Genomic DNA, 11,908 nt, shown 5'->3' on the forward strand with positions numbered 1-11,908 from the left:
ACCTCAGCCGAGGTGTGAATGTCATTCCGCGTCTTTCTCGATGTCTGTTCAGCTACCTCTCTCATCCCCCGCAGCAGATACTCAACATCTGTACCTCTTTGTTCAAAAACATTTGCTGGCTTTTGGAGTGAGTGAATATAGGGTGAAGGGATTAGAAGATGTTGTCAAGAGAGGGTTTAAATCAATGGCCCCTTGAGTTTGGGCAGGATAGAGACAGCATTACAGCCATAGCATACAGAGGCAGCGCAGATTTCACTTGCAGTCAAGCTGATTAAGGCTTCTTAGAGGGGACAGGATTCACTTGAATCATGAAGTGTAGGTAGGATGTTGCTGGAAGGTGATTAGGTAGCTCTTTGCACGGGAGGAGAAGTTTTGAGCAGTGGTGCAAATTTTTTTAAACTTTAAATTGGTACTTAAATTGTGTATAAAACTATTTCAATAGCTCATATTCTATTTAAATTTCTCTAAAGTGCTCATCCATACATTATTTTGCTACCCCTCCATCTTTGTCACCTGCGATCTCTTTTTTATCCCTTATATGAGACCTATGCCTTGTCTCCTACACCTCACCTAGCCCATCCATAGCTTTAAATAGGAAGGAATTTCTATTTCTGCCCTCTACCTTCAATCAGAATCAGTAAGAATATCCCCAGGACTCCACTGGAATAGATGGTACAAGCTTGTCTCTTCATTTATCTCCTGCATCACATATGCAGATAGAGCCTTTTTTCATTTGGACTTCGTCTAAATACATCTTCCTTTATCCCAATAGGAAAAGACTGAAAAAGCTTTATTAGCTTAACCTGAAAGGGCAGCTATGTAATTTGTTTTCTTTTCTGACTTTGTTATTGTTTGTTTTAAATTAAAGCATTCTTAATTGATCAGTTTTAGAGAACATCTTTTGATCCCCCACCATAGAACATGAGGAAACCAGGGTACCGATATTACCTTTCAACTTATTTCTCCTTTTTGCTGTTATTTTGGCTAATTATATAATTTCTAAGTTGTCATTTATAACATTTTCAGTTGTTTTGTACTTAATTCTGTGGAAAATTGGGTTCGATTCCAGCATTTTTGCCAACATCTCATCATTATTCACTTCTTGGCTGAAGTTTATTCTTTGGTAGCTTATTCAAGAAAGGCTCATAGGGACTGTATTACCTAAGCTCTTGTAGGACCAAAAGTGTTTGTGTTTTTATACTTGAGTGACAGTTAGGTTGAATATGAAATTCTTAAATTAGACTCTGTTGATATTGCTCAAGTGTTTTCTAGTGATGAACCTTACTGTAGAGTAATGGGAAGCTAGGTGATTTCTCTCTTTTTAGAAGAGAAATTTGGTATTTTTTAAAAACTCGGCTTTGCTTTTACCTCCTTTCTTTATATTTGAAGCCTAGTAGTAACTTTATTGTCTTAGTAATATTGATTCTCTATCAAGCTTTTCCAGGGACACAGTGTGTACTTTCAATACATAAGTTCAAATCTTTTGTTTCTCAACGTTTTTCTTGAATTATTCCTTTAAATACATTTGATGTTATTTTGTTTAGTTCTCTTCTCCAGGGCACTAATTATATGCTGAGAAACAATGTAGCTACTTAATGGCTATGTGAACTTAGGCAAGTTGCCTCACCTCTCAGAGTTGGTTTCCTTTTCTAAAAACTGGAGTAATGACCCTTAGAAGGTTGTTGTGAAGATTAAATAAGCTAATATATGTAAAGTGTCCTGGACTGTGCCTGGCATGTGTTATGTATGCACTGTTAGCTCTTATTCTTTTTATCTATTCTGCCTGACTTCCATACCTCTCATTTCCTCTCTTATCCAGTGGTAAACACTTCAGAGCTCAGTCCGAAGCTGGGGGTTAGTTAATAGAATGTCCTTTCTTGGTGGGCCCTGGGCTAGACCCTAATTCAGAGAGATTAATTCTTTTTTTTTGCCCAATATTTATTTCTGGAAATTTCTTTTTATATGACCCCAAACATCCATTCTATAATTTCCAAACATTCTTCCTGGTTCAATCAGTCAAAATAATTTATTGAGTGTCTACTATGGGCCAACAATTACACTAGGCACTCTTAAAAGATAACCTGAGGGATATTAAAAATGTTAAGAGTTTCTCTGAGCAAAAATTGATCTGAATTGGGCAGCATCCAATCTAGCAGATTGAAAGGAGCTCTGAGGGGCTATACAGAATTTATAGCCAGAAGGGAGCAGGAATAAGAAAGTTATGCTGGGCAAAAAAACAGCTGGATTGCTGAAAGTTAATTTCCTTTAGGTGATGGCCAGGATTTATCAGGCAGATTACCAAAGTAGTGCTGACCAGGGGATTCCTGCTTGACTAGCTTAAGATTCCATTTCTCGGAGAGCCAAAAGTGTAATTAAGTTAAGCCTCGGTTTGGTGACACGGGGCTTAGCATAAGTGACTCCGTTATGGGCTTATTGTCTTGTTTTTAACAGTTTCCTCCTTTTGATCAGACTCTCAGCTTATCTGAGAGACTTGATAAAAATGTAAGGTATTAGTACCACTCCCAGCTACCACTCTAGAGTTCTTGCTGTTACTGCTGAATCTTTGTGTGGTGTTCATGTTCTTTAAGTTGGTCATTCTCTTTGCTCCAATGTCCTGTCCTTACACAGATCATTTGCGTGGTGATTAGTGCCTGCAAACATGCATTTAAAACTTTTGGGAGAATACAGAGCACCAGGGAGACGATTATGATTATTCTTAGAAGGATAATTCCTAATGTCTGGAGTGCAGTTTGTAGCTATGGTCCCCAAGAACCAAACCAATCAAAACCAAGTAAGTCAAAGAAAGACCCCATTGAACGAGTCACTTTCTTAAGCCAACTGACCATATATAAACTTTGGTCAGAGAGTCTAAGGATTTTTGTTGGGCAGTTGTTGCTTTAGCAGCAGATTCAGGGATAGTTGCCAGAGTTAAGGAACACTCCCTTCCCATACATTAACAGAGAGAAAAGCAATCAGTAACAAAAAGGCAATGGAATAAAGGTTTCATATTGGAGATGAAGATCTTGATCTCTGATCTTGGGAGAGCTGCCTACCCAAGCTGTCCTCTGCTTCTTGGGAGAAACCTCCCTAGTCAATTTTCATTTTAGATCTCCAGCTGGGGTCCAAGAGTCTGAAGAAGGAGTCCTTTTTAATTGGGACAGGTTCAAATCCCTGAAGTTTGGCTGCTGTCTAGGTAGTGAGAAGGATCTGGTATAGTGCCTACTAAGGAGGTTCAAAGATGACTTTGTTCTTAATGATTCCAATCAAAAGGGCATGAGAAAATTGGAAATGTTAGTTTGGAGAGTGGTAGCCAGATATTTGAAGAAACTAGAAGAATTTGGAATTCAGTCCAATTTTCAGGTATATAACAAAACCTTAAGGACAAATAACAGGACTAGAATCTACTATCTACAAAGGTGTAAACATAATTTTTCTCCCTGTTCTTACCAAATATAATCACAGTACAACTAATTTGTTTCCATTAAATGTGGCCTGACAGTTTTCATAAGTGCTACAAGAATAGTGACTGACCGTATAGGCTCTTTCTGAGTCTGCTTTGCTGGAATATGTCATAATGATTCTCAGATTGAACTCTTAAAAGCCTCTCAAGGATAGGAAGCTAAGCCAAAGACTTGCCATCAGATTTTGCCTGCCATACCTGTAGTTTGGGTGAATTCTTCTCTTCTCAGGGTCCCCCAAATATCCTGAGGTTATTGAGCCTGACAGGAAGTGACCTTCCTTGCTCAGCTGGCAAAGCTGCCAGGAACCCTGTACCAAGACGATTTTCCCAGGGGGATTTATTGGCGCCATAAAGTCAAACTTAGCTCTTTAAAGCTGCCTAGTCATACCTGAGTCTATGCACATCTCTGTCAAACATGGCATTCCAGTCAAAGCCTTCGTAATATAACCAGCCTCCATTTGTATCCTTTACAAGAACAGTTTCTTGTTGAATTAATGCAAACAGCTGTACTGCTTGAAATAAGTATACTCACCAAGTTTCCAAATTCTGGAGGGTCCAGGTAGGGGGAAAAAGTAATTGTTTTATCTTAGTCCGAAAAGATATACTTTACCAAATTGCTTTTAAGTCATAGATAGATTAAGAGGAAACGTTTCCTTAAATCTGGGAAAACTAAATCTTAAAGAACCAGCAATTTTTCAAACAAAAAGTCATACAGATTATAACCATTCTCATCAGTTCATTCAGTCCTGTGTAATTAATTCTTGTTCTGCTTGAATCTACTTTTTCCACCAGTTCTGGGAATTCTTACCCAGTTCAGTTTTATGATCTGACGGTTATCAGAAACCTGTACTTGTCAGAGTTCTTTTCATGAGTCTCCTTGAGGATACAAAAGCAGGGTGAAACAATATCTCTACAACAAAACACATAAAAATGGCCATGGTTAAAGATCTGACGATAATTCATTATAATGCAATTGACAAGGAAATTTGCTTATTTCTGTGACATACAGCATTACAAGATAATAACTAGAATTACAACTGAAAATGCTAATCCAGGACAATCAGAACTTTATACAATTTCTGGAACATATATTAATACCATGTATCCATACAAAGATAGCATAATTATTACTTCTTATTTGAAAATGCTTCCCATGTAATTTAACATACCAAATAAACCTAGTTAGTTTAACATCTCTCTCTTTATAAGGAGAGAAAACAATTTTTTTGAGATGTTCCATGGGCCCTCTGTAAAATCCCCAAATTAGTTTGAGGTCAAATAGACTTAATTTAGAATTTTATTTGGGGACATTTGTCAAAAATATCAAAAGGCTTTGGACACCTGATTAAAAAGGATCACAGATCATCATGAAACAATACTTAATTAGCTATTTAACCAAGCTGACAATAAAAGATTTTAAAGACAAATACAGAAGGTTACATAGTTGTGAGCAAAACTTAGCTCTTTTAATATTGAGAAGATTCAGTTTTCTTAAGTATTCAAAGACTTGATAAAGACAACATGAAGCAAAGTAAAACACAAAATCTTTGCTTTCTAAACAGATTACTTAAAAGTTAAAGAAAAACCTTTCAAAATCTCTTAACAGGAACAGAACAATACCTTAAAAAACTTTCATCCTTTTAACAGAAAAAAAGAAAAATTCTAGTTTTGCATCAGTGTACCTTTGATATTAAAACTCATTAAAAAAAAATTTAAATAAATCATTCCAATCTTAGCCAGTTTGACCACACATAAAATTTCCTTCCCACGATTCCTTTTTCACAAACCTTCTACAACGTTTTAACATTCATGCAGGTTTTGTTCTATATTTTTTCCTCTTTCTCATTCTGGAATAATCAATCATCTTACTTTTCTTGCCTACTTTTCATACAGTTGTTTCTTTTCACCCTTATTATTTCTCAGTAGTTTTAAATTACATATAATGATTAGAATTCTTAACCCTTAGAATGCTTAATTCCTAGTGAAAACTAAGAACTATTACACTAGCATCTGTGGACTGACAAATGTATAGATTTATTTATAATTTCTAGAAGTACATACGTTCTTCCTTATAGTAAATTTTTCAATGTGGCACAAAATATATTTACTGAGAGACCCAATCTTTAGTTTATTCTGTGATAGGGAGCCATATGTTGATTAATGTTTCATTCAGTATTTTACTTTAATTGGAAATGACCTAGATAGTCAATTAATTTCCACCATTTAACTTACAGCAAAACTCTAAGGTTTCAAGTTACCAAAGGATCCTAAAAACTGTATTTTATAAAACCTCAGCACTGTTCAAAAGTTTATTTATAAACTTTTATTCTTCTTACATCTGTTTAATTTACTTGTTAAAAGCAATCATGTTTAGATTACCCATGAATATTTCACAAGACATTAAACATCTAACCATTGTTTTAGAAGTTATTTTTCTTGCTGACAAATTTTGTAACAGAGGTAAGTTATTTGACTAGTAAATCCCAGTAGAATAAAAGTTGCATGTCTGCACTAAATTTAACGCTGAAAGCCTTGAAGATATGCCTATTTTAATTAAACCAACAAATTTACACTAGCTTTTATTTACTGAAGAATTATCCTTGATCATGTAAATTTGAAAAACATTTGGCTTAGTTTCTTTTTTCTTTTTTTTTTTTTTTTTTTTTTTAGGATAAATTTTTATCAAGCCTTTTAGTTTACAACATGAGGTAAAAGGCAGGTCAGTTCTCTTTAAGTGATAGTCTACACAGCTGTAGTAAAATATTTTAAACGTCAAGGATTTATAATGGATTACATTTCTTAGAAGTTGGGGATCAAGTAAACAAGTTCCAACTTCTTGAATTTTCCAGTTGACTCTTCCCTTACAATAGTAACCAGTTCTAATTAGACACCTAAGTTTCTTCAAGGCCGTGTTTTACTGTTGCTGATGTCTTTACTATTTCAGTCAATATCCGCTAATTCCACTTCAAAAATAAGTTTTGCATTTGGTGGAATTTTGGCATCAGGCTGTCCTTTCTTTCCATAAGCCCCTTCTGGTTCAATCTCCAGTCGAGACGTCTCTCCTTTACTCATAGTTAAGAGGGCTTCATCCCATCCTCTGATAACTGTGCCTGTCCCAACCTTAACACGTAAAGGCTTGGTTGGCATTTTTCTTCTTCTTCTTCGAACTTGTTTGAATGTTAGTATCAAAAACAGTCCCATCCTGTAGTGTTCCTGTATACCAGCAGTGAACAATATCTCCCTTTTTGGGAAAGTTGGTTTTATCTCCTTTTTTAAGAACAGATTTTGTATATTTTGGTGGACCCTCATCCAGAGTCTCTTCAGACTTGGTTTCTTTGGGTTTATCTTCATTAAGCTTCACATTTTTCACCTGCTCAGACACTTTGCTTACACTTTCAGTACCCTTGCAACGCTTACTTTCAGAAAGATGGTTACAGGCTGTAACCAAACGGTCCTTGTTAGCTGTCTTGGCCACATTTTTAATGTTTCCTAATAACTTATGTTCTGCAAGAAACGAATCTGAACCGTGATCCTGCAGAAACTTGATAATGTCCTTCTTAGGGCTCGCTGCGCAGCTGCTCCACGGTCAGGCCCGCTGTGGAACGGCCGCCGCCATCTTCCCCCGCTGCCTCCGCTTGCTAGTTTCTATTTTCTGAGAGAACAACTACTTCGATAAGCATTTATTTTTCTTTAAGCCAATTCAATAGAAACTCTTCTACAAATTAATTTTGGCAGTACCATCTGGACATAGAAAAATGTCACACATTTATAATATACATATAAAAATATACATAAACATACAGACAGATGCAGAGATATTATAGCTTTCATTTTCCAATGTTAGCCATGAGATAGGTACGATAGCGTAAGACTCACTAGTTGATAAGAGAACAGTGGGATCCACATTGTGTTTCTGGCAGATGGAATAAGTTTATCTGCAGATGGCAGATGGCTCAAGCTTTTCACTAATATTTGTGGAAGAGACTTTTCAGATTTTTTGCAGGCCTAATTTTCAGAAAGAATGCAAGTTCCATGAAGAAGAAATTTTGTTCCCAAAGTCCAGATCTTTTACAATATCGACAAGCCTTTTGAGAAGATGGGGGGAGGTTTGGGGATTAGCAAAAAACGTAAGTGGGATTGAAATTGTTCCTAGATCCTCATTTCTGTTCTTGTAAAGACTAAATTTGTAGGACGAGTATAGTTGTTTTTACTTCCTCAAAGAATTGGATTGTAACCTGAATGATACAGAGTGGCGTACCCGTCCGACTATGTTATCTTCAGCTTGCTTCTTTAGATCAGGGAGAATATCTTCATCTAAGATGAAAATCAAAAGATACCTGTGTTCTAGGTTTAGAGCTATGCGTCTTGGAATTCTTTTCTTTCAAAATGTTTTTCTTTCTTTCTGGGTACATAGTTTCATTTTAGCTTAGGGAAGAAGGCTTTAAAAAATAGTTTCTATCAGGCTCCCAATATCAGCTTCCAGTCTGGCCAACTTCTGACCATAGAATTATTCAAAAAGTCAAATATCTTGTGAGATTTCAGCTGGGGCAAATGGTAAGTATTCCTGGCAGTACTGAACAAATCCCTTGGATGCAAGAGGCGTCCCCCAAATGGGTGCCAAAGATATTACCCTCCCAAGGTCCAGAGCCCCCGCAAAAGATAATCAAAAGAAAGAAAGACTAGACAATTCTCTGACAGCCAGTAACAGTGGTAAGACCCTAGCCACAAATGGAGTACCACCCACTTTTCTGTCCAGCCATATTTTGGAGGACCCCCAACTTGACATTTGCCAAGCCAAGTTTTTAAGACACAAAATAAGACAAACAAGAAGGCGATATCTGTCCCTGGGAGGGAAAGGATCAATAACCAATGACTACCCAAAAGCAGATTCATAAGTCATAATTCAAAGATCTAATTCTTAGGAAAAAAAGATCCTTTTTTTTTGGCCTGCTAATCTGAAATTAGAAAGGAAGGGACAACGTGAAATTTTACCTTCCTCTCTCAACCAGGCACTACAGCTAGAGATTTAAGAGAGCTGACTTAGGTAAGAATTTTCACCCTTTGCTGGCTTCTGCGAGTTTTCACAGAATTCCCTCTACGGGCTCTGGAGCGACTGGGGTGTCCCATCCTTGTCACCAGAAACTGTATGGGAGGAAAAATACGTTTCCCTCTACCCTTTATGATGAGTGCTTAGCTGAGACCCTTTTCTCTCTAGGACACCTCATAAATGGATAAGCTTATTAAGCTTAAAAGGTCTCCACTGTGGCCACTGTAATTCAAAATTATCTTTGGTAAGGTTAGCAAGCTTGTTCAGCCTCTTTTTCTTCTTCTTTCTTTCTTTCTTTGTTTATTTGAGTTTCTTTTTTTTTTTTCCAATAACTTAGGGTCGGTTTTGTAAAGGTTGACACAGCCTTACTGAAAAGGGTGACAGGGCTGGAAATACACAGCACAGCCAGCAGGGATCCACTTATCTCACTTGTGGGATCCCTAGGAAGCTACAGGTTTTCACACTACCTGGTGTCTGAGCTCATTTGCAACCAGAGAATCGGTTCGCCTGTTTGGAATGGTATAGGTAAGTTAATTGTGTTTATTAATGAACCATTCCAGTTGCTTTTATTTTTTCCGCCTTGCTTTCGTGCATGAGCATTCTTGGGTGTCTTACACTGAGAGATTTAAGGATGCTTTCTCTAACTCAACTCTCACGCTAAGATCCGTTGAGGAGTCAGGAATGAGACAGGGTAGAGTTCAAGAACTTGAGTATTATCCTTGTCTTGCAGCAATTTGTTCAACAGACACTGAAGGGAAATTTCTGTGGACAGATGGAATGAAAGGAAACCAAGTGTAGAAATAAACAGCGTTTGTCATTTGAAGTCGGCATTTGTAAGGATTGTTTTTTCAGATGAGGTGCCCGAGCTGATGACTTCAAGTAATTGAGGCAATATTTCAAGTGATATACACATATTCCTACTTGATAGATCTTCCTCTCTAAGTAGCCATCATCCTATTTTATAATGTTATCATATTTTTAATTATATTGTACATACTTGTTTACAGCTATTTGCTATATATCCACGGTGACATTACGGTAAATTAGTTTTTACCCATTGCCTCTGACTGTTCTTTGCTTCAAATTGAACCATAAATATTGCACCTGAGAAAGCCTGTTCAGATTATTTATCATGCTGGTGTGTGACCACAATAGCAATGCCCTAAGGCAGAATGTCCTGGCAGCTGACTTACAGGAACCCTTGGAGGGGATATGTCTACATGCACACAGCAGGGTTCCCACATTAATATATGCTCAGGGAGTAATGTTGACTGCTTGTGTGACTGAGTATTTGGAATGGAGTTTATAATACCAGTGCTCCTATCCCTCCACTGGCTACCGTGGAGGTTGGGACGTGTAGAGTGAAAGGCAGTTGATAAACTAAGAGGAATGAAACTTAAAAGTAACTAGCATGGTGGCTGGTGTATAGGAAGTTTCAGGAAATGGTAGCGTCTCCCCTTCCTTCCGCCTCGACAGAGGGAAATGGACCAGAAACAGGCACAGCCAGCTTATTGAAGTGCCTCATCTTGGCTACATCTAGTTGCAGCCAGCGTCTCTATTTAACACTCAGCTGGGCAGGAATCGAATCGTGTTTTCCTTATTTCTCCAACTGTAGCTTCACTGTGTTGGAAAACTGGGCTCCTTCGTGGCCCTTTGTGGCCAAGGTCCACTTACAGGATCAGCTATAATTACAACAGCTGTTTGAATTTACTGAGAATGTTTCATGATCCAGATGCTGTGCCAGGTGTTTCGTATAAAACATATGTAACCCTCAGGTGGGTCTGTGAGGCTGAGATGTGGAGGTGTTGAGGCTTGTGCTCAAGGTCACTCAATAGACTCACCTGTGTGGAGCCTGGATTGGTCCCCACACTGGTAGGACTACAAATCTCATGCCTCTAACTGCCGATTCCTCTTCCTTTTCTGGCTTTGTCTTCGCATCATAGAGTATCAGCCTAAGAGCCCAGGTCCCGAGACGGTCTTTCCTATCCCTCGACAGTAGTATTTCACTTCCGTGTCACCAATGCCCGTGGATCGTCCCCGCACTTCCACTTGCTTTTCTTCCCAGGCCTCCAAATGCTACTCTGTGACTGACCTGGGGTGCGGGGAGGTATGCGAGAAAAGGAGTGATTGGGCTTTGGTGGTGCCAACCAACCGTGTGTCCCTGAGAGATGATAGAAGGCTGCATTGTGACAGCCAGCTACACTGGGATGATGTGACTAGAAAAAGCATGAAAAAGAGACACAGAGATTCGAGCAAAAATGAAACTGGATAATAGAGGTCATCACTGGAAAAGTGCAGGTATTAGTTTCTGTCTTGGAAGAAAGAGACAGAATTAAGGGGCAAAGCTATGTCTAAAAGCCACGTAGTCATTGCTGGAAAATAGGATCCGTAACTGGGAAATCAGGAGATAGATCAGAAGCAAATGCGGGGCAGCCTATCTACTGCTGGTGAATATTGAGGCTCTGGCTTGGACTCTATTTATGGGACTGAGAGGTTTTCTAATCCTAAGCTTGACAATTTTAGGGACCCTCAGCACCTGAAAATTATGAGCACTTGAGCTCGTGTAACTGGAGGTCTGGATCATTGCTCTTTCTTGTCCAAAAGTTTAAGAACAAGAGTCATGTTCCATAGCCCTCCACAGAGCTTAAAACCACCCTAGGCACATAGTAGGTGTTTAATAAATACCTCATTGACTTACATGGATAAAGAATAGCACCAATTCTATGCCCTTCACCTGCCTCAGAGAAAAATTATAATGTTCCACATGGGAACAGCAGGGCATCACAGGGATGTTTGATATTTTAAGAGCTGATTTCAGATGCTCACAGAAATCTGGTAATGCTTTACTTTTCTGACCCAGCCATGTCTGGGATATAGTCACAGCATATAGCATCCTGCAAAACTCTGCCATCACATGGGGTGAACTATTTGAGGGAGGCAGGTGGAAATTCCAGCAGAAGTTTTGGCAAAAGAGAAGTGTGGAACAGAGAATAACTTGTTGCTGAACCAAATCCCTGGGCACAGATGGGGAAAAATTGAAGGAAAACTCTGATCAAATATACCAGCAACTAAGCTTGGAGATGTAGAGAGCTGGAAAGAGCATTGCTCCCACCCTTACAAAAGAAAAAAGTCCAGACACATTGAAAATTAATTGCTCTTCTTAAACCCATCAAACAAAACAAAACAAAACAAAACAGAAAAACAATGTAGCAGGGCAAAGAACTAACCGAAATCTGGAGAGAGATGGGTGTCTGTAGGAAGAAATAAGATCTGAGCATTTGCTTACCTGGGCAGATGTCACTTGATGTCACATAAAATGGGTAAGAAAATTCAGTTAGAAATTGCTTACAAATTACTAAAATGTGTTAGTGTAGGCTAGACTGCTAGTGGGACATCCTTGG

The 11,908-nt window shown here is 38.3% G+C and overlaps 1 pseudogene; it reads right to left on the bottom strand.

Moving 5' to 3' along the window:
* Positions 1 to 6,296: 6,296 nt before the first annotated feature.
* On the bottom strand, positions 6,297 to 7,076 carry LOC131740672 (peptidyl-prolyl cis-trans isomerase FKBP3 pseudogene; annotated as a pseudogene).
* Positions 7,077 to 11,908: the final 4,832 nt, after the last annotated feature.

This window comes from Kogia breviceps, chromosome 14 (genome assembly GCF_026419965.1).
Source record: "Kogia breviceps isolate mKogBre1 chromosome 14, mKogBre1 haplotype 1, whole genome shotgun sequence".
Lineage (NCBI taxonomy): Eukaryota > Metazoa > Chordata > Mammalia > Artiodactyla > Physeteridae > Kogia > Kogia breviceps.